This window comes from Diabrotica virgifera, chromosome 6 (assembly GCF_917563875.1).
Source record: "Diabrotica virgifera virgifera chromosome 6, PGI_DIABVI_V3a".
NCBI lineage: Eukaryota > Metazoa > Arthropoda > Insecta > Coleoptera > Chrysomelidae > Diabrotica > Diabrotica virgifera.
The window spans coordinates 225,816,310-225,840,029 of record NC_065448.1 but is presented as its reverse complement, the minus strand read 5'-3'; the positions used below and the strand labels follow the sequence as shown (position 1 = coordinate 225,840,029).

At 32.8% G+C, this 23,720-nt stretch overlaps 1 protein-coding gene across 2 annotated transcripts in view; it reads left to right on the top strand.

The window, feature by feature from the left end:
• LOC126887296 (2-acylglycerol O-acyltransferase 1-like) overlaps positions 1 to 23,720 on the top strand; it is a 110,468-nt gene that overhangs the window by 33,344 nt on the left and 53,404 nt on the right. The gene's annotated exons all lie outside the window — the stretch shown is intronic.

Sequence of the window (23,720 nt, the reverse complement as noted above, 5' to 3'; positions counted from 1 at the left end):
GTTTTCCCAACAAAATCTTTAATTTTCAAATAAAGTTTTAGATAAGTGATTATTTACCAATAATTAAATAATTTGGTGGCTTAAAAGCCTTCTTGGTTTAGATTATAGTTCCAGAAGCTGGTAAAAATTAAATGAATATTTTAGCAACAATTCAATTGTTAATTAATAATTTACGGTCGCAATAATAACCAAAATAATTATGATGCACTGATCAAACTTTGAAATCTTATAAAGATGAGATGCCTATTTAACATTTTGTCGACAAAATATAAATTTTTTTATTTTTTTGCATAATCTTTAAATGTTAAAAAAAATAGTTATAAACAAACTAACGTTTCTCAGAAAGTTTTTATTATATTATAATTTAAAAAAATAGCTAAAATGCGCATTTCAAATATCTTGAAAATGAATGCTTTAAAACTTTTTTGCAACCATTTGCAAAAAAGTTATGAAACAGCAAAGTAAACATACTATTACTACGGTGTTAATAATTTTTTTTTAATTCTTTCAAAGCGTAGAAGTGAGTTTAAAGTACAAGCTAATTATTTATAAAACAATATCGATTATCAGCTTAATGGTTATATTTTAATTAAAGATTATAAATATATTTTTTTGTAATTTACACGCGCGAAAGTAGAATAATACAGTACCGTAGCTACCCGCCCACATACACAACTCGCGCGAGTTTAAGCGTGTCAGTCGCTTCGAGTGAACATTTTATCTCCGGCTCTGTATCAAGCCTACTTTCGCGCTAAAAATTACAAAAAAAGTATTTTTAATCTTTGATTAAAATATAACCATTGCACTAATGTTTGACATTCTTTGTGAGTAATTAGATTGTACCATAGACTCACTTTTAAGCTTTGAAACAATTAAAACAAATTATAAACAATGGAGCTATCGTATATTTATTTTGCTGTTTCCTAACTTTTTTGCAAATGGTTGGAAATTTTTTTTAAAACATTCATTTTCAAGACCTATGAAATACGCATTTTAAGTATTTTTTAAAATTAGAATATAATAAACAATTTCTAAGAAATGTTAATTTGTTTTATAACAATTTTTTCTTAAACATTTAAAGATTATGCAAAAAAATTAAAAATTTACATTTTGTCGACAAAATATTAAATAGGCATCACACCTTTATAATCTTTCTAAGTTTGATCAATGTCTCATGATTATTTTGGTTGTTATTGCGACTGTAAATTGTTAATTAACAATTGAATTGTTGCTAAAATATTCGTTTCATTTTAACCGGCTTCTGAATTTATACTCTCTACCAAGAAAGCTTTTATTTCACCAAGCTATATAATTATTGATAAATAATTACTGGCCCAAAAAATTTATTTGAAAATTCGAGATTTTGTTGGGAAAACCCACATTTTCCGAGGAAAATTTTCGTCGGAGCAAATCGGGAAAAACATGCCTCTATGTAGAATTAAATTGGGGTGAATTTTTATTTGAGTATTTTTGGAGTAAAGTTAAAATCTTCGGAGTTATAGACCAATAATTGAAAAAAATACGATTTGTCGGCGCCATTTTGTTTATAAAAAAAGTAGCACACTATCTGTGGACTTTGCATACCTATATTAATAATATATAAGATCTTATAATTCGATTAAAGCAATAAAATTGCTGGTAAATAACCTTTCTTTGTACTTTACTAATTAGACCAACGTATTATAACTATTTTTTTTTTCAAAATTTAAAGATTATGCAAAAAAAGAAAAATTTATATTTTGTCGATAAAATATTAAACAAGCATCTCATCTTTATAATCTTTATAAGTTTTATCAATGTATCATGATTATTTTGGTTATTATTGCGATCGTAAATTGTTAATTAACAATTGAATTGTTGCTAAAATATTCGTTTAATTTTCACCGGCTTCTGGAATTACAATCTATACCAAGAAATCTTTGATGTCGCTAAGTTATTTAATTATTGATTAATAATTACTTACCTAAAACTTTATTTGAAAATTATAGTTTTTGTTAGGAAAACCCGCATTTTCCGAGGAAAATTTTCGTCGCAGCAAATCGTGAAAAACATCTCTATGCAGAATTAAATTGCGGTGAATTTTTATTTGGGTGTTTTTGTTGTAAAGTTAAAATCTTTGGAGTTATAGAGCAATAATTGAAAAAAATACGATTTGTCGGCGCCATTTTGTTTATAAAAAAAGTAGCACACTATCTGCGGACTTTGCATACCTATATTATTAATATATAGGATCTTATAATTCGATTCCAGCAATAAAATTGCTGGTAAATAACTTTTCCATGAATTTTGCTAATTAGCCCAGAGTATTTAGTTAAGACGTACTTACACCTGAGTGACTCAGCAACGAAGCCTTAGCAATCGGCTCCTATATTTAGTTAAAGTTTTATTGTCATTCATTAACCCCCCCAACTTTCTGTGGTAGTTCGAATGCTACATATTGGCGCCCAAGCAGCACGTAGCCACGAAATTTGCTTGAGGGGGGTCCAAACACAACTCAAATGGCGCTCTCTGAACTAGAGAAATGATTCTTTATTATTTTTATTAGTTCTCCTATTCTGAGTATTGAGAACTAATCTTTGTTGGAATTTTACTGTGCTGGACAGGCGGGTAGTGAGATGCAACCTGATAGATCTCCCTCGGTCTTCTTAGGTCCGGCGATTCGTTGACTTGCAAATTTTAGAAGCCACGAATGGTGTAATCAGGAGATTAGTTCTGATAAAGTTTTATTTTATTGTTAATATTAAAAGTAAAACTTTCGTTCGTCTTTAGCAGATGCCACCACGGCATCCATATCATCATAATCTTTCGTTTGTGGGTAGAGGCTGACAGCCAGAATTTTAGTGGTTCAGAGAGAATCAAATATGTGCTCTCTGAAGAGACTCTAACAAGAGTCGAAACTAGTTAGAGCACTTTTGGCGCTCTCTGAACTAACTAAAATAAGACTGCTCTTGTTTCGATTCACAACGAAATGATTATTTATTAGGTACAACTCAAATTTTTTGTTAGATTAGACGGTAAAATTTTTCAAATTTCACCTAATTTCACCATTGCATCTTTAATATCATTTTAGCGTCTCTGATGATGTTAGTCATCACATATAACAGGGTTAAAGTGGAGATTTGCGGGTCACAATGCGAGACAGGAAGATAAAAGATGAAATGGTACAATACAAAACTGGAGGCCGTGATAGGAAGAAGAGGAAGAGGAAGACCTCAGATGCGATAAAAGGACGATATTGTATAAGCTACAGGAACTCACTGGAAAAGCGCAGCCAAGGACAGATTATATGGAAAGATTTGGGAAGACCTATGTCCAAAGCTTGATAGAAATGGGCTAAAGAAGAAGAAGAAGAAGAAGATGATGATGTTAGAGACTATTATAACGAAATATAGGATTCCATAGAAAAGAGTACATCTGGTCTTCTGTTCAGTTGTCGACCCAGTAATTTTTGTTTATTTGATAAGTACTTGGCTTTAACTCAACATTCCAATGAACGGACCAAAGAGCCAATAAAATGAGTCTTTCGTCTTTCGTTTCCCATCTTGTTTCCGGGTGAAGTTTTTACTCGATTCATTGTTGAGAACGAACGTTTTACACTGGCCGTTGTGACAGGGATAGTTGCCAGAATTGTAAGGAATTTGTAAATTTTTGGAAAAAAATCTTTATTACAATGTTTATTACGCGGAGAATTTCGGTATTTGGTTCCAAAGATGTACAAAGTATTACAGTTATACCATAACATTGTATATCACAAACATATTTGTAAAATCCATTGTCGGCACCGTTTGTAAAACATAGGCGGCGCAATAGAAATTAATGAGTAAACTTTTATTTTTAAATTCTGGTTCAATATTTGTTAAACAGTAATAATGTTGTTAACTGTTCACATTTCTTTATGAACTTGACACCAAAGATAATTAAAAATACATAATACAAATGAAATTTAACGTGCTTATTAATTTGAGAACTAAAGAAATAAGACTACACTTTGAATATACACATAAAATACATGAAAACGAACAATTCCTCTTCCAGTCGAATTGTCTAATTCATGACTAATGAAGAGATCACTTTTACTACTGTATAGTATTTTTACTACAAAAGCGATATTACGTAGGTCAAAATTTTTGACGTAAGAGAACTGTCAAAACATTAGAATGTGACTCTTCATTACATCCATGTTTATAATAAACATGGCAATAATGAAAATTCACATTCTAATGTTTTGACAGTTCTCTTACGTCAAAAATTTTGACCTACGTAATATCGCTTTTGTAGTAAAAATACTATACGCTGTGAGCTCGTACGTAGAAGGGATATTTACAAATTCTCGAGCGCCAGTAGTGACAAGTCTGTAAACGATTACTGGAAATTTGACATAAATGTCAAAGTGATTAATTTAAAATTAAAATTAAAAACATTAATTATAAAAAGTATTAGTTTGTCAAAGCTGTGTTATATATTTTTACCTTAAATATACAATACGTTTTCAATACTGAATTTAAGTTTTTTTAATGTTCCGTAATATCTAATTATAAATTAATATATTAATCTTACCGCCATCTATACGATAATTGTGAAAGTATCCGAAGTAAGAAATTCATATTTTATCAATAGAACGTCAAAATGATTAGCAACATCTTAAAAAAATCGATTATAATTTAATTACTTTTTTGCGTTGTAAATATTAAGCGATAACAATTAAATAATAAATTTAAAAATTACCAGTGAAAGTTGATTAGTAATCCGCCAGGAGCGACACCAGCGAAGCTCACAGCGTATACATAGGACATATTTTTGACAAGTTGAAATATATCACTATCCGTGTGTTCAGAACTTGATTCGACACTTGTCGTGTTTATAACTACCACACCAATATTGGAAAAGAAGTGAAAGGCGCAATTTACACAACAGTTATCAGACCAATAATGACATAAATACGCGGCAGAAACACGACTTGATACAGAAAGGACAGAAAGAATGCTAGAAACAGCAGAGATGAAAATACTTTGAAAAATCGATGGGATATGGGAAGAGGTAGAAGTGCAGATATACGACAGATATGCAAGGTGGACAACATCAATAACTGGGTAAAAAGCAGAAGAGTATAATGGAACAACTACATGAGCCAAATGACAAAAAACAAAGTAGTAAGGACGGCGAGAGACGGTTCCCCAATAGGAAGACGATCAGTTAGGTCTGTATCCCGCGTATGAAAAAAAAAGTTGATTAATAGTAAGCTGAAAATTTGTTAATAGCTTAAACGGTGTCTAGTCGGATAAACTGTGATATATGAGAACACTGTAACAGGGGCAGTTTTAATTGTGGTTAAAAATTTGGAACGGTCAGACTTAAACTCTCCGAACAGAGATTAAACTCTCATGCAAAAATCAGACTGCTATTTATCAGCTGTCATAAATCCTGTCATTTGACATATTCTACATGTTCCACTCATTAAAACGCCCATTTGGTGATAAATAGTAGGCTGATTTTTGCATGAGAGTTTAATCTCTGTTCGGAGAGTTTAAGTCTGTTCTGTCGGACAAAATACATGTGCCGTTTTCGTGGTCTGGCCGTTCCAAATTTTTAACCTGTTCCACAATTAAAACTTCCCCTATTCCAGTGTTCCCATATATCAAAGTTTCTCCAACTACACACCCTTAAGCTATTAAAAAATTTTCAGCTTGCTATTAATCAACTTTTTTTTCATACGCGGGATCCAAAACTAAGTGGGAAGACCACGAAAACGATGGAATGACAACTTACTGGAGCCACATTGAAAAACAGACAGTCATGTCTACACAAGAAGAAGAAGAAGGAAAAGAAGAAGAAGACATTAATATTGGTGACAAAGCAAGATAATATTTTTATTTTATTTGAACTTGAGCTACACAATTGTTCCAAATGTCACTTTTGACTTGTAAGTATATATATTGTATTAAAACAGAAAATAGTGAAGAATTACCAAGAATGATGGAAGCACTAGATAGTGAATCGACAAAGGTGGGACTGAACATCGCTTACAGTAAAACAAAAGCCATGACCAATCAACAAGGAGAACCAATAATTATAGTGGCACAAACAAGAATAAAGCAAGTAAAAGAGATATTCTAGGACAAATCACTAAATTAAATAAAAAAAATCAGACCGAAGAAATAAAAAAAAAATAATAAGATTGGCCTGGGCATCACTCGGAAAACTGTCTTTTATTCTAAAGAAAAAAAAATACCCCCAATACCTAAAATCAAGAGTCTTCAATCAATGTACACTCCCTCTCCTCATATATGGCTCTTAGACATGGACACATACAAAGGAAAATATGGAAAAAATAAAAATATGAAACATGAAAAATTCCATTAATTACATTATCCAATCAGCGGACTGAGCAAATTGACGTCATTAAATCTCGCATAACATATGGGACATCCTGTATAAACAATACAGTTTCAGTATAATACAATACAATAAAATTTAAAATTGATCATTAAAAGTATATAATACTTACAAATGCAATTTAATATGCTTATTAATTTTTTAGTACTAAAGAAATGAGACAAAAAATGTATTATAAAAATAAAATAATTGTAAGTTATGACGACGACACTGTTTATTTAGTGTTTATATTGCTTGCCGCCTTTGAAACATGACAAGGTATTTTGACCAGATAACGATATGATTTGAGCCTAAGCACTTCCGAACAATTTGACCAATTACTCTTCAGTATTGCCCAATAAGATACGTTAGAAAGTAGTAAGCCACACCCGCGTCCATGTGGACTAATACAAGGAGTGATCAATTTTGAAGCAAGCAAATGTTTATATGGTTTATCTTTATTTCTATGCTCTTCGTAGAATTATTGACCGGACCCCAAAAATGCTTCTGGTCCAACTGACATCGTAAGAACAGCACTCCCATTAATAATGGTTCCTCTTGTTATTCCAAATTCTGTAATAGCTTTCTCTAGGCCCTAGGGCAATCGTGAATAGAAGACACGATAGGCTATCTCTCTGTCGAAGCCCTTGTCCGTTGTCTGGAAAATTGTTGATACCCCGTTCTGCAGTCCAACTTTACAGTCGACTGTTGACATGGCTTTGTATAGTGCGTTACTGCCTACACCTACACTATCATAGACACATCTAAAATCCACAAATAGCCATTAAATGAACGGGAAATTCGGCGATACCGTGTAATTTTCAGGGGCAACTCTGAATTGCATGAAAATTTGGATTTAGGTTCTACTTACCCTCCACTTCAAAGTTGAAATTGTGTCGTTGGTTGCTTTTACTTGGGGGGGGGGGGTGACAGTCACCCCTTCTCGGGGGTGAAAAAACATACGTTCAAAATAAGTCCGGAAATGGATAAATTGACTGATTTTAAGCAACTTTTGGTCTATAGAGTTTTTTACGTAAGTCAATACTTTTCGAGTTATTTGCTATTGAAAATGTTGATTTTTCGACAAAAAAATTACGTTTTCGGACGGTTTTTCGCAAATAACTCAAAAAGTAAATATTTTATCGAAAAAAATATCCCTAGCAAAAGTGTAGCTTATAAAAAACCCAAAAAAATGGTGTATGAGTAAAGTCTATCAATAAAATAAAAACAAAGTTGTAGCTCATGAAAAATAAGTTCTTATTCGTCTAATTCCAAATCGAATATTTCAAGGTGAAATCACCGAAAAATTAAGCACTTTTCGGGAAAAACCCATTTAAACTTTTTTAAAGTGTTTATAAAAAGCTTTGTTTTAATTGTTAACAAAAGTTTTAGCATTAAAAATAAGCGAGTTACGCTCAAAATAAAGTTGGCCCTCTTTTTTTTTGTAAAAAATCATGAAAATCTCCCCGTGTTTAGCTCCCCAAATGAAATTAATCGCTACCGCTTTACAAACAATTTACTTACCTATCTATTTTTTATATGATCTGTCAGTCTCACCGGTTTAAAGTGTTTATTTTTGAAAGGGTTATAATTGAGAAAGCTTGAATCACGAGTGTATGCAAATTTTGAACAGCCATATCTTAACCAATTTTTGTCTTACAGAGAAACAAAATGAAACTAGCATATTTATAATAGCAAAACCTACATTTTTTTACTCTTTAAGATTTTTCTTATCACTAATACTTTTTAAGTTATTGTGAAAAAATGAAATTTTTCAAAAAATTTTAGAAAATTTTTTTTACTATAAAACCAAATGTTTTCAAAAATAAGCACTTCAAACCAATCAAACTTACAGATCATATAAACAATACACATACAGTTAAAATAGATGGTAAAGCCAAACGATTAATTTCATTAGGGTGCTAAATAGAGAGAGGTTTTCACGATTGTTTTTACCAAAAAAAAAGGGCCAACTTTTTTTCAGTGTAACTCGCTTATTTTTGATGCTGTAGCTGTAAACTTTTGTAAAAACAAATAATAAGCTTTTTTTCGATACTTTAAAAATGTTAATAAGGTTTTTCCGAAAAACGCTTCTTTCTTCGGTGATTTCGCGTTGAATTATTCGATTTGGAATTAGACGAATATGAACGTATTTTTCACGAGCTACAACTTCGCTTCTGCTTAATTTGTAGACTTTACTGGTACACCATTTTTGTCGTTTTTTATAGGCTACACTTTTGCTAAAAATATTTATTTCGATAAAATATCTACTTTTTGAGTTATTTGGGAAAAACGGTCTGAAAACGTAGTTTTTTTGTCAAAAACTCAACATTTTAAATCGCGAATAACTCGAAAAGTATTGACTTACGTAAAAAACTTTATAGAACAAAAGGTGCTTAAAATAAGTCAATTTATCCATTTTCGGCCTTATTTTAAACACGCGTTTTCACCCCCCGAGAAGGGGTAAATGTCACCCCCCAAGTAAAAGCAACCAACGGCACAAATTCAACTTTGAAGTGGAGGGTAAGTAGAACCTAAATCCAAATTTTCATGCAATTCGGAGTTGCCCCTGTAAATTACACTCCAAAACGGTCATTTTTTGGGCTAAAACAAATTTTATCAATTCTATACTTTAGGGGAGTGCATTTAGATTTTCACTTCGGAAAAAATCAAACAAGATAAAACTTTTTGTAATTTCATTAAGAAATGTTTAATAAACAACATATCAAAAAGTTCTGCTCGAGAAGTGGGTGCTTCATTTTTTATTAAACAAATGAACAGCGAAGTTAGATGTTTTTTTTAAATAACTTCGAAAATATAATTTTTAGAAAAAAACTGACTTGACCATTGAAAAATTCAGAAAATTTTACAAAAAAAACCTTATATAAAGATTTTTCTAAAATTAAATCTCTAGCTTCTGTAATTTTTTATTTATAACGCTAAAGTCACCCTTCTCACACACATTGGCGCACTGTAAACTAGCGTTGGAAGAACTGCACATTTGAGTTTTTTAAATGTAATTCTTTAACTAATAGATCAAAAGAAATTTTACAAATTGGACATGAAAGAAGATGAAATAAGCTATCTTATGGTTGTAATAAAAAGAAATAAAACGTATGGACGTAAGTACGGTGTGGGCGGAAAGTGAGCCTTACATGAATTTTGTTTAAAATGATTTAAAAATGTGTAACTAATACAATTTTACTTATAAAACTCTCAAATTTGCACAACTTACCTCTCAATCAACTTACTAAACGATGTTTCATTAAAAAAATCTCAAAAATTTAATTCAAATAATACGATGTCTCAAAAAATGTAATTTTTGAAAACTTCGTAGTTTTACAGAATTCCCACCAATTTAAGACGGTATTACTCAAGTTTGAATAAATCTAATACAATTTTTTTGCTATTTTTTTAAAGCTTGGGATGTAGTTTTTAAAAAACACTGAAATATTTTAGTTTAAAAATGAAATAAACAATTTATTTTTGAGAAAACTAAGAAAGATAACAAAAATGTAATACAAAAACCGAAAATCACCAACTGAAAAAATGTATATACAGAGTGATCAAAACCTTTTTCTGTAAAACTTACCTAAAATACATTTATTAATAAGCTTCAACAATAATAAATGTTCAATAAAAAAATTTTTTTTTAGCTCTTATACAGTATGTCTGCGAACCTTGGAACGTACTGATAACTTTTTTAATATCAGTTTTACGAAAAAAAGTTATTCTTTATAAAATACTCTGCATTGTATATAACATAAGATACAAGCATCAAATATCGAATTTTGTTAATTTTGTACGAGGTATGTCAAAAAATATGAATTTCACTCAAGAGTAAAGTACCTTTATATTTCACAATATCGAAAATGTTTATAAAGAAAAGTTGTTTGTAATTAAAAACTATGTTCCAATATGTAATTATATCCTTCTAATCGAAAATTTGTTTTTTTTTAATATTTATTCTAATACATTTTAATTTTTAATATAATTGTGAAAATTATTTGTTTATCTTTTTTTTAAGAATGAAATTCCATATTTGTTTGATTGGATTCTACTTGTTTTTCATTTAAATATCCGCCATTTTGGATCCGCCATTTTGAAATTTAAATTTTTAATCTTTAATTCAGATTCAACGACCTGTTAAAAATAAAGACAATAAATGTTTTAGAAAAATTTTCTTTTTATGTTCTTTTTAGAAAATCCGCATTTTGGATCCGCCATTTTATAGTTTATAACGTTAACATTTAAGTTAGGTTTATCAAAGCTCTCAAAAATAAATATAATATGTAGAAACAAATACATTTTGTAAAGAAATTATGATTTTACAACTATTTTTTAAGTTATCCGCCATTTTGGATCTGCCATTTTATAATTTAAATTATCAAAATTTGATTCAGGTTTAGCAACCTCTCAAAAATATCCACATATATGTAAACAAACACGTTTTATAAAAAAAATTCGGATTTTACAACTACTTTTTAAGGATTTTTAGAAAAAATTGAATTTTGAATATTGAATTCACCCATATTCTTAACATTATTTATACAAAAGCAATTGTTATTGTTTAAACAATTAATAAACAATTAGCGGCGAAATTTGTGAGTAGAACTTTTTACTTTAACATGTTTATAAACTAACAAAAAAAGTTTTAGAAAAATATAACATTGTTTGATTTTTTCCGAAACATTGTATCTTTTCGTTCTAATTGCACTCCCCTACTTGTACATATCTATTTTCCAAAGCTTGTCTTGTAGGGAATATTTGATTGAAGTTGATTTTTCTTTGCGAAACCCACATTAATATTTTTTGTCATTATGCTTTCGCAATATCCCGATAGTCGATCATAAATAATTTAGAATTTAGACCAGTATTTTGTAGGCCACGTTTAGGAGGGTACAGGCACGTAGCCAGGAAATGTGCTTGAGAGGGGTCCAAACACAACTCAATTTTTTTGTTAGATTAGACGGTAAGGTATTAAAAAAAAATCAAAAAAAATTTAAATCCATATGTAAGATTTAAAAAAACTATTTTAATATTTTAAAAATTGCAATTTGCTGTTATTTTCTCATTTAATTAAAAGATATTTTTAAATTTAATAAAATATTTTAACTAGGTATATAAAACATACATTTTTAAAATTTTTCAAATTACTTTTACTAAGTATTTACTACGTAAGTTTACTAAGTAAACTAACTTTAAGTGTTTACAACACGACATTGCAGTGAACTTGCACTTTGTATTTGACATTATGGATGCGCATGCGCACTGGTGTTGACATTCGGTTTTTCCAATTTTTTTTATTTTAATTTACTAGTCGTCTCGTCTGGTAGTTTGACCTGCTTCATCATGTTTTAAAAGTTCAGAAGGAATGCCATATTATGTTCCAGGTCCTGTGTTTTCTTTCTCTATATTGGAATGTACGTATTGCTTTTATGACTTCTTTCTCTATTGGAATGTTATCTTCCTCTCTTTCATCTTTCATGCCTTCGAGCTAGATTTCTGCTTCTTGCAACCACATCTCAGTTCTTATATTTTAGTATCTCCTCAAAATTGTTTGCCCATGTTTCTAGTATCTGGTTCTGTTCTATTTCTATTAATTAATAAGATTTTTATACTACTTACGTACCTTATAAAAGAATGTTTGAATACTAGTTATGTACTTTTTTCATAAATTTTGTATTTTTTACTGTTTTGCAACTTTATTATTTTACGAGGGCAAATCAGTAATATTATCTTCATCATTAATAATAATACTTTGGTTGTTGTAATAGATTATCAGAAATTATTTTTAGTTGCCGTTATCACAGTGTTATCGTTTTTATCATCGTTCAATTATTATATTTGTAACTATAATGGAACTACATATTCCATTATAGGTACCTAAGTAAACAAATATTTGCACTACATGGTCCATAATAATATATGTATGTAGTAAAAGTATTGCATGAAAAGATCCTGAAAATAATCCCATGAAGCGATTCGCATTGTGCGAATCGGTTTGTTTGGAATTTTGTTGTGGCTTCCACGGTTCTGCAAGATATACAATGCAAACAATTACGACATCCATTCTATTTTTACACTTTATGTTTTTTATTGACTTCGTTGAATCTTGTTTGGCGCTTATCTTGAATTTTATGTCGCATTAAAGGTATTTGACATTGGAAAGTTCAAGTGTATTTAACCTATTGTTTTTTTAATAATAAACAAAAGGTGTTTTTGAATACAATTATTCATACTGCACTGACTAATCGATCAAATTCAAAAGTGAGTAGCTAACCGATGATTAGCTAAAACTGATTCACACGTTAACATAAACTTTTAACTGATTCACCCGTTAACATAAATTTTTATTGTATGATAGACCAGTCATCTGTGAAAAAATCATTGATCTATCTATCTACAAGCGAGGTTCTTATTTACCCATGACCCATTCGTTTTCTTTGATAGCTCTGTCTCTCATGATATGCCGTACATTTTCTTCCCAAGCAACTGAAGGCCTTCCCCTTCTTCTTCTTTGTTGTGGTATGTAATTTAAAGCTTTCTTTGGTCATCTATCTTCACTCATTCGTTTCGCGTGACCATACCGCACTAGTTGTCTCGTTTCAATTCTATCTACACTTTTGTCCTCCTTCTAATATCTTCTTCTTGATGTGATCTTTTTTGGATATACCACACGCTCTCCTTAGATAATCCATTTCTACTACTTCTATTCTTTTCCTATCTTTTTTCGTGATCTGCCAAACTTCTGCCTCTTAAGTCATAATAGGCTCTACCAAGGTACGATAGATTGTCAATGTTGTTTTTGTCGTATATCTTTAGACCATTCATAGTGGTAACCGGTGAATTGCTCGAATGCAATTGCTCGAAATCAATTGCTCGAATTCAATTGCTCGAAAATCAATTGCTCGAAATCAATTGCTCGAAAATCAATTGCTCGACATGAAAATTGCTCGAAATACAAATTGCTCGAATAAAAAAGAAAATTATAAAATATTTATTCACAATAATACAAAATATAGACATTAGAAAGATTCTTGAAATAGGACAAATTATGTGATATTCTACGTATATAATCGTAGGTAGGTATATTAATTTATGCTGAAAAAGTATTTATTACAAATCTAAAATATCTTTGAACTTCTATAATAATAAGAAAAATATCGGTTTTGATTTTCTCTCATTATGATAATTAGGGATTATAATAAATTCCAAGTATTAGGGAAAGATTAAAATCATTAAATACCCATTAATATGCTTACCCATTACATACCAATGTTACTTTTAGTGTAGGAAACAGAGGTTGAACCTTGCAAAATGGACACAAGTCCGGTTTTATTTTTTTTTTCTGTTTTATCAAGGGGTGCTTATTATAAGACTAACTTTTTCTGAAAAAACTTCGCCCCGGAACCCCCCTTTTCACCCCTTTAAAGGGGGTAATTTGTGTTTTTTTGCGGAACGTAGCCCTTCCTGTACCTTTTACAAATTTTTTTTTATAGAAATATGAAGGGGACTATATTTTCTACGATTTATTTCCCGACAGCATATGTCTATCATCCACCGTTTAGCGGAGGTGGCGCCCCAAAGTTGACAAGTTTTTAAAAAAGATGTTTTTAAAAAATATATATTTTTCCCTAACTGTAACGGAAATTAAGAAGAAATCCTGCGGCAATTATTCACAAATAAGCGACTAATTTTTTGGTATAGGTTTCACTTAAGGGTAATTGCCCTATTTTTAATTACAGGGTGTTATATTTTAAAAAACCTCTTTTTATACCATCTGAACCGTTTATGCTAAAGTAAAAAGACTTTCAGCGATTACCCATGTACTGTTGCTATTTACAAATTTGTATAATGCACCCCCAGTTTTTCCCCGGAACCACCAAAAAAAAAGAAGAATTAATAAATAAAGTGATTTTCTTGGAATCCTTCACACACAATGCCCTTTATTAATATGCTTCATACATCATTTTGTGCACGTTATTATTACCCATGCATGGACAACAAAAGTAATTTCCTAGTGCAACCCCCGTAGCAAAAAAAATAAAAAATAAAATGGGGGGTTGAAATTTTGTTGTTTTTTGCTTTTTGATCCATATGGGCATATGCTTCATCAATAGTGCTTTTCAAAAGTATATATGGTTATTGCAACATCCCTGCGGAAACCACCATTATCCTTGAAAATCTACTGCAGAAACTACCCATATCCCTTGGCGAGGATGTTTTTACGATTTTCTCATTACCTGTGCACTCTTTTTAAACAAAACTTATACAAGGTTAAAGACCACTATTTACTCTAAAAATTAGGTTCTATTCATTTTTTTCGTATAAGCAACCGTTACGGCACAGTGGCGCCGTAAACCTCATATATGCTTTGGCGGGCTCCAGTTTTTGTTTTTTTTCTCGTCATCTGTTCGTTTTATTGATAAAGTACTTATGCAAAATAAAACAACACAGTGTAACCTACAAATTATGACCTATGCACATTTTACATTTTTTGCTCCCCAAAGCCACAGTGGTGGCCCAAAAATCAATTTTTGCATATTTTCGCCACCTACACGCATTTTATTGCATTAATGCTACCTTAATAGCACAATATTCACCCCTAAGTGGTCGCTAAGCAGTGGCGGATGCAGTGAGGGGTGATGGAGGCGATCACTCCCATCCCTCTCAAACCAAGTGATATTATATTTAAAGATTATAAAAATATTCATTTATTTTTATAGAAATACTTATATTATATTAATATTATTTTTATAAGAATGACTTTTTATGCTTTAGCGACAGTGGCGGATCCAGCATCGTTAAGAGGGGGTGCCAATTGGCTAAATTTCTATAAAAATAAATGAATATTTTTATAATCTTTGAATATAATATCACTTGGTTTGAGAGGTGGGTGATCACCCCCATCACCCCTCCCTGGATCCGCCACTGCTTAGCGACCACCTAAGGGTAAATATTGTGCTATTAAGGTAGCATTATTGCAATAAAATGCGTGTAGGTGGCGAAAATATGCAAAAATTGATTTTGGGCCACCACTGTGGCTTTGGGGCGCAAAGATTGTAAAATGTGCATAAGCCATAATTTGTAGATTTCACTGTGTTGTTTTATTTTACATAAGTACTTTATCAATAAAACGAACAGATGACGAAAGAAAAAACAAAAACTGGAGCCCGCCAAAGCATATATGAGGTTTACGGCGAAGAAAATCACTTTATTTATTAATTCTTCTTTTTTTTTTGGGGTGGTTCCGGGGAAAAATGGGGGTGCATTATACAAAGTTGTAAATAGCACCAGTACATGGGTAATCGCTAAAAGTCTTTTTACTCTAGCATAAACGGTTCAGATGGTATAAAAAGGGGTTTTTTAAGATGTAACACCCTGTAATTAAAAAAAAGGCAATTACCCTTAAGCGAAACCTATACCAAAAAATCAATCAATTATTTGTGAATAATTTCCACAGGATTTCTTCTTAATTTCCGTTACAGTTAGGGAAAAATATATTTTTTTAAAAAACATCTTTTTTAAAAACTTGTCAACTTTGGGACGCCACCCCCGCTAAACGGTGGATGATAGACAGATGCTGTCCGGAAATAAATCGTAGAGAATATAGTCCTCTTCATATTTCTATAAAATAATTTTTATGTAAAAGGTACAGGAACGGCTACGTTCCGCAAAAACCACAAATTACCCCCTTTAAAGGGGTGAAAAGGGGGGTTCCGGGGCGAAATTTTTTCAGAAAAAGTTAGTCTTATAATAAGCACCCCTCGATATACCAGAAAAAAAAAATAAAACCGGACTTGTGTCCATTTTGCAAGGTTCAACCTTGGTTTCCTACACTATTTATTGGGTATGTATTATTATTATTTTTCATTATTGTGAATAAATATTTTAGATATATGATTCTCTTCTTTATTCGAGCAATTTGTATTTCGAGCAATTTTCATGTCGAGCAATTGATTTTCGAGCAATCGATTTCGAGCAATTGATTTCGAGCAATTGATTTTCGAGCAATTGATTTCGAGCAATTGATTTCGAGCAATTGATTTCGAGCAATTGCATTCGAGTAATTGACCTAGAACCATTCATAGTAGAGAGCTTAGAATGTTTACCGCTTTTTTTGCCCTGAATCATTGATTTCACGTAAATATCTTATACATGTATTTGAGAGTTCTAATGGTGAATGTACACTGTAGGTAGACTGTAGACTTTTTGCGTAGATTTACTCCAGCTAGATATGTCCGAAACTTAAAATCTCTAGTGGACAAGGCGTTGAAAGAAGCCTAGCGAGAGTTAGTCTTTGAGATCTCTGTAGAGAAAAATAAATCTAGCTACACTGTAGTGGACTCACCGTCTCTAACATGTTGCTAGAGATACTTTAAACCATTTGATCGACTAAATAGAGTGATCTTATCTAGAGAGAGAAAGTGATATTTAGCCGAACAAAACACCATAGTTACCACGTCTAAAAAAATTAAATGGGATAAAAATATGACATTAAAATTAATTGAATTGGCTGAAATGCATCCCAAATTATGGACTTGGGAAGGACTTTTTCATTTCAAGGAGAAGGACTACAGAAATAGATGTTTAAAAGCAAAATTTACAAAAGAAATTGGTTATGCAATGAGTACTTCTGATATTGAAATTGGAAGAAAATGGCACAATTTAAGCTGTCAGTTCAATTCTGAAATTTGAAAAATAGAATTAAAAGTGATCAAGGCGCCGATGAAAGAGGTCGATGAACGTCTTGTCGGATAGACCGTTTTAGAGCGTTTTCGAAAGGTTGAAGTAGATTTTGTGCGTCGATTGATCACACTGGATTAGACTTAGTCTATCACCATGATTCTGAATCAAAACAAGAGGCTAAAGAGCAGTAGAACGAGGATTTTTTTTGTCAATTACTTGAAAACTGCTAAAAAAAAATAAATTCTGGATGTTATTGTAACCTTTTAGATCAGCTGAAAGAAAAAAATCGTAAAAAAGACCCGGTTTGCAAAAAAAAAACATTTTTCACCCTGTCATATGAGTATTTTACCAATGGCTAAAATCCATGAATTAAAGTTCGAATTGTTGGAACGTCCACAGTATTAATCAGATTTGACACCTAGCGACTTCTATTTGTTTCAATACCTAAAAAACTGTATGTCTGGAAAGCGTTTTTCATCAAATGATGAGTATATAACAGCTGTGGAAGTGTATTTTGCAGATTCTTCCTCCAGGGATAAAATTTATAAATTGGAATCTCATTGAAACAAGAAGTGTATTGATGTTCACGGAGACTATACTGAATATAAAAGTGTATTTCAAATCCAAAAATTATGTTTTTCTTATCGAACCGCAAAACTTATTGAACAACCTAGTATAAGTTAAAAGTCGCCTAAATGCCATAACTTGGGAATTATTTTGTAATATCTCCGGAAATAATACGAGCCGTACTCGATGCGAGACGAGAAGAAATATATACTTCCGGTTTTTATATAATTTCCGGTTAAAATGCTTTAACCGGAAGTGCCACTTTATAATCGCAGGAATAGTGGAAGTGATATATCAATCGACACGTATTGAAAAGTCGAGCTCTAATATTTTAGTCTAAGGGCTGGGAGCGGATTTTGTGCGTGATAAGTAATATGGAAAAACTATACGGGGATATGTTGAATTAGTTGTGGACATGACTTTCATCAACGGCCGGAAACCAGAGTTGGGGCCGGGGGTAGTTATAAGGGGTCAAAGTCGCGGTTTTTATTATTTTTTTATGACGCTCATGATCGAGATAGTGCACCAAAATTTGGGAATAAATAGGTCATGACGTACCTAAGTAAAATCTCTAGGGGATCGACGCTGCGTGGCCGACAAAAGGGGTGGGGGTAGGGGTGAATATAAAAAATATAAGGGGTTTTTTGCGACGTTCGTGATTGACATAGTGCACCATAATTTGGGTATAAGTAGACCATGACATAAATAATTGAAATCCCCAGAGCCGGAAACCAGAGTGGGGAAGGAAGGTAGTTATAAGGGGTCAAAGTTCCGTTTTTTATTATTTTTTTTTGTCACGCTCATGATCGAGATAACGCGCCAAAATTTGGGAATAAGTAGGTCAGGACGTAACTAAGTAAAATCTCCAGGAGTGGAACGCTGCGTGGTCGACAAAGGGGTGGGGCAGGGGTGAATATAAAAAAATGTAAGGGGTTTTTTGCGACGTTCGTGATTGAGATAGTGCACCAAAATTTGGGAATAAGTAGACCATGACATAGATAAGTAATATCCCCAAAGGCGGAAACCAGAGTGGCGGACGAGGGTAGTTATAAGGGGTAAAAGTCGCGGTTTTTATTATTTTTTTTGTGGCGCTCATGGTGGAGATAGTGCACCAAAATTTGGGAGTAAGTAGGTTATGACTTAACTAAATAAAATCTTCAGGGGCGGAACGCTGCTTGGGGTACAAAGGGGCGGTAGGCAGGGGTGAGTATAAAAATATATGGGGGCTTTTTTGCCGTTCGTGATCGAGATAGTGCACCAAAATTTGGGAGTAAGTAGATCATGACATTACTAAGTAAAATCTACAGGGGCGGAACGCTGCGTGGGGGACAAATGTTGTGCCGGGTCACAAAAAAAATAATACACACTGCGACTTTGACCCCTTAAAACTACCCTCATCCCCAACTCTGGTTTCCGGCTCTGGGGATTTTACTTAGCTAAGTCATGGTCTACTTATTCCCAAATTTTGGTGCACTATCTCAATCTAGAACGTCGCAAAAAACACCTTATATTTTTTATATTCACACCTACCCCCACCCCTTTATCGGCCACGCAGCGTTCCACCCCTGGAGTTTGTACTTAGTTACCTCATGGCCTACTTATTCCCAAATTTTGGTGCACTCTCTCGATCATGAGCGTCACAAAAAAAAATAATAAAAACGGCGATTTTGACCCCTTATAACTACTCTCATGCCCAACTCTGGTTTCCGGCTCTGAGGATTTTACTCAGTTATGTCATGGTCTACTTATTCCCAAATTTTGGTGCACTCTCTCAATCACGAACGTCGCAAAAAAACCCCTTATATTTTTTGTATTCACCCCTGCCCCACCCCTTTGTCGGCCACGCAGCGTGCCACCCCTGGAGATTTTACTTAGTTACGTCATGACCTACTTATTCCCAAATTTTGGTGCACCCTCTCGATCATGAGCGTCACAAACAAAATAATAAAAACGGAGAATTTGACCCCTTATAACTACCCTTATCTCCAACTCTGGTTTCCGGCTCTGGGGATTTTACTTAGTAATGTCATGATCTACTTATTCCCAAATTTTGGTCCACTATCTCAATCATGAACAGCGCAAAAAACCCTTTATATTTTTTATATTCACCCCTACCCCCACCCCTTTGTCGGCTACGCAGCGTTCCGCCCCTAGAGATTTTACTTAGTTACGTCATGACCTACTTATTCCCAAATTTTGGTGCACTATTTCGATCATGAGCGTCATAAAAAAAATAATAAAATTCGCGACTTTGACCCCTTATAACTACCCTCGGCCCCAACTCTGGTTTCCGGCCGTTGGTGAAAGTCATGTACACAACTAATTCAACATATCCCCGTATAGTTTTTCCATATTACTTATCACGCACAAAATCCGCTTCTATCTCTCCGACTATTTAGTTCGGCTTTGATGTCATTTCCGGTTAAACATTTATAATCAGAAGTCTGGCAAAAATTTACACGAAGAGTTCAAATATCGACTTTCTGTTTTACTTCCGATCATGTTGGGTGAAAACCAAAACCTCTACAAAGTCCAATTTCTGTTTTTAAATGTTATTAGATATTTCTTCTTCATGTACCATGTCCTTTCAGAACGTTGGTTACCATCATAGCTATCTTAATTTTATGCACTGCCACCCTAAATAGCATGCATGTATCAACACCTTACCAATCTCGCAAATTCTTCAACCATGAGGTTCTTCTTCGTCCTGGACTGCGTTTGCCTATTTTTTCTTGCATGATATTTTGTAGCAACCTATATTTGGGACCTCTCATTACATGTCCGAAATACTCCAGCTTTCTCTGCTTGATGCATAAAAAATCTCAGTACAGTGGCGTGGGGTGACTTTTTCTAAAGGGGAAGCGGTTCAATAAGGATATAAAAATATTTTCTTAAGGGTTGAGGGCCGAGCCACTTCCCACATGATAACACTCTGATGCGCTATAGGGGCTCTCTTTCAGAAAAGTGCTTATGTGAAACGTCCTGGGTACAAGGAGTCACACACTAAATCCTAGCCCGATCAATGCGTGAGGCACTCTATTGCCGCTATTTCTAGTGACTATAGTGACCTATCATTGATCTGTATTGCTTGCTCGGGCGTTAAGTCCTCGCTCCGGGCTTCGTTTCCTAAAGAAGAGATCTATTTAAATGTTTTTTTTTTTAATTCCAAGGCATTTTCCACAACACACAACTTTCAACAATATGACATTTATTTATACTTGAGCTCTATTCTCCTATCAACTTCTGATAATTGTTGAATTCGGTCTTTTTCAATGGACTTGTAAAGTAATTGATGGATTCGACCGTTACTTGATGGAAGTTCATTTTATCTAACAATAAAACACTGAAAACGTTTGTTTTCTATACTTCCACATTTATTATAACTAAGTGACTATAGCTGTTTCGGCAGAGTGCCTTTCTCAAGTGGGAAAGGCTTGAGAAACGAAACAGCTATAGTCACTTAGTTATAATAAATTTTGTGGAAGTATAGAAAACAAACGTTTTCAGTGTTTTATTGTTAGGACTTGTAAAGTCTGTCTTCGCTTGTTGAATTTCTTGTAAAACTTTTAATGCATTTTAATACTGAAAAACTTCGTTCAACTGATGCACTTGTGACTGGGATAGTTTGTAGTAATTCATACAACTTGGACACTTCACACAGGGACTTTTTTAAACCAGTAGTTATAAGAAATACCCAGATTTCTGAGTATATCTTGATCACTAATGTGAGTTGTTTCATAAACAACACTTAACTTATAATGCAAAGCTGTCATATCAAAATATTTTCATTATTTAATCGTAGTGAAATAAATTCCTCTGTGGGAAATTTTGATGAATTATAATTAGAAATATTAAATAAGAATATATTATATAATTCTACAAATTTTAATTCGTTAAAATTTTGAAAGCGAAAATTCATTTTTTGTAGAATGTTATCAAAAGGTCTCTCTGTTGTCGACATTATCAATCTTCATTCTTTTTCTTTCATGTTCAAACCCCATATTTTCAGTTTTATCCCAAATATTTTTAAACTGCTCTCGTTTTTTAATTATCGTATTAATAAAGTCATCAATTTGTCTTATACAAAATGCAATGTCAATTGACTTCATCTGTAAAATGTCAAATAAAAGATCAGTAAAAGGAAAAATCTCTGCAAAAAATTTAAATCGAAATATTCTTTAAGCGAATGTATGTACCTAAGCAGACTAAGCACCCCTTAGAACCAGCTGCAGGGTACCAAAATTCGCGCGACTAGTGGGTGCGGTCATTGAACCCTGACAAATTTTTATACGGGACAACTGCATGACAAGCGGCGATTTTGAGATGCGCTTCTGTCAGGGGTGGACCGAATAGTTGAATTGTGTGCATAGTGCTTATTGAGTTCCTTCCTATGCGATTAATTTTTAATATTTTTCAATGCCTATTGCCTAGGTAATAATATTTAGATTACTGGGATTGGGGAAAATTTTTGATAATTAAATATTAGTTAATAATATATTTTGTTATATCGAAGTATATAATAGGGAAGCGGTGCTTCCCCCGCTTCCATGGGCCGCACGCCTCTGGTAGTAGTCTTGCTGAGACGTTCTAGTATTGTGGAGTTTCGAATATTCTCCACCCAGGAAACTTTTAAAATTCTTCTATAGCACCACCGTACTTCATTATCGTATAGCACCACTGTCTTCTCTCGACACCGTAAAGTAAGACCGAGAACACGTAGCAGCCAAGTAGGCGGATACTCAGTGCCAATTTTAGGTCTCTGTTACATAACACCTTGGACATCCTTCTAAAAGCGGTTCTAGCCTGCTCTATCCTAGATCTAATTTCGCCGAGACTTTCTGCGTTACAATTTAATTGCTGTCCAAGGTAAACGATTTTATCAACTTGCTCAATGTATATAGACGGTTTTATATGCTGTTGTTTACTTATTACGAGTATTTTGGTTTTTCGTATGTTCAGATCCAGACCTGCCTCCCTACAACTCTCAACGACACTATCAAGTAGTGTTTGCAGATCTTCTTGACTAGAAGCTAGGAGTACTGTATCGTACGCATATCGCAAATTATTGATGACTTCACCGTTCACACTTTTATTCCTTCTTGTTTTTCAGAAAGTGCTTTTCTGAAAATTCTTTCGGAGTAAACGTTGACAAGGAGGGGTGACAAGAGGCATCCCTGCCGTACTCCTCTTTTAATATTAAGAGCCTGTGATTCCACAACATCTACTAAAACTGATGTTTGATTCCAATATAAATTTGCAATTATTCGAACATCTCTGCCGTCCAAGCCAATGTCTTTTAGAGCTTCGATCAATATAGAGTGCTTAACACGATCAAATGCCTTTTGGAAGTCAATAAAACAACAGTTTATGTCTACAGATATATTTCGACATCTTTGAGCAAGTACGTTCATTCCAAACAGTGCCTCTCTCGTTCCAAACCCGTTACGGAAACCAAACTGTGTGTTATCCAGGTATTCCTCGCATTTATTGTAGATACGACCATGTATTACCTTCAGAAAAATTTTCAATAAATGGTTTAAAAAACTGATTAGTCTGGGCTGATTATCGGAGAATAGGCCATTTTTGGGAAAAGTTATTTACCAGCAATTTTATTGCTGGAATCGAATTATAAGATCCTATATATTAATAATACACGTATGCTAAGTCCTCAGATAGTGTGCTACTTTTTTTATAAACAAAATGGCGCCCGAAAATCGTGTTTTTTTCAATTATTGCTCTAGAACTCCGAAGATTTTAACTTTACAACAAAAATACTCAAATAAAAATTCACCGTGATTAAATTCTGCATAGAGACGTGTTTTTCCCGATCTGCTCCGACGAAAATTTTCCTCGGAAAATGCGGGTTTTCCCAAAAAAATCTTTAATTTTCAAATAAAGTTTTAGATAAGTAATTATTTACCAATAATTAAATAATTTGGTGACTTAAAAGCCTTCTTGGTTTAGATTATAGTTCCAGAAGCTGGTGAAAATTAAACGAATATTTTAGCAACAATTCAATTGTTAATTAATAATTTACGGTCGCAATAATAACCAAAATAATTATGATGCACTGATCAAACTTTGAAATC